This window comes from Penaeus chinensis, chromosome 36, assembly GCF_019202785.1.
Source record: "Penaeus chinensis breed Huanghai No. 1 chromosome 36, ASM1920278v2, whole genome shotgun sequence".
Taxonomy (NCBI): Eukaryota; Metazoa; Arthropoda; class Malacostraca; order Decapoda; family Penaeidae; genus Penaeus; species Penaeus chinensis.
The window spans coordinates 27,417,502-27,417,745 of NC_061854.1; positions in this window are offsets into that span (position 1 = coordinate 27,417,502).

Consider the following 244-nt stretch of genomic DNA (forward strand, 5'->3'; position numbering starts at 1 on the left):
CTCAAGCCTGTGATCACTCAGTCTTGTGCTGCAGTAGTACAGACCTGGCTGATGTCTAAGTTCCTACAGAGTGGCCTGTTGTACACACTGTACAGCTTAAGGGGCCTGTTGTACACACTGTACAGCTTAAGGGGCCTGTTGTACACACTGTACAGCTTAAGGGGGCCTCCGGCCAGGTGAATGTCAACAGCAAGAGATTCAACATCGCCTCCACAGTGCGGTGCATCGGCTATTGCGGAGCAGG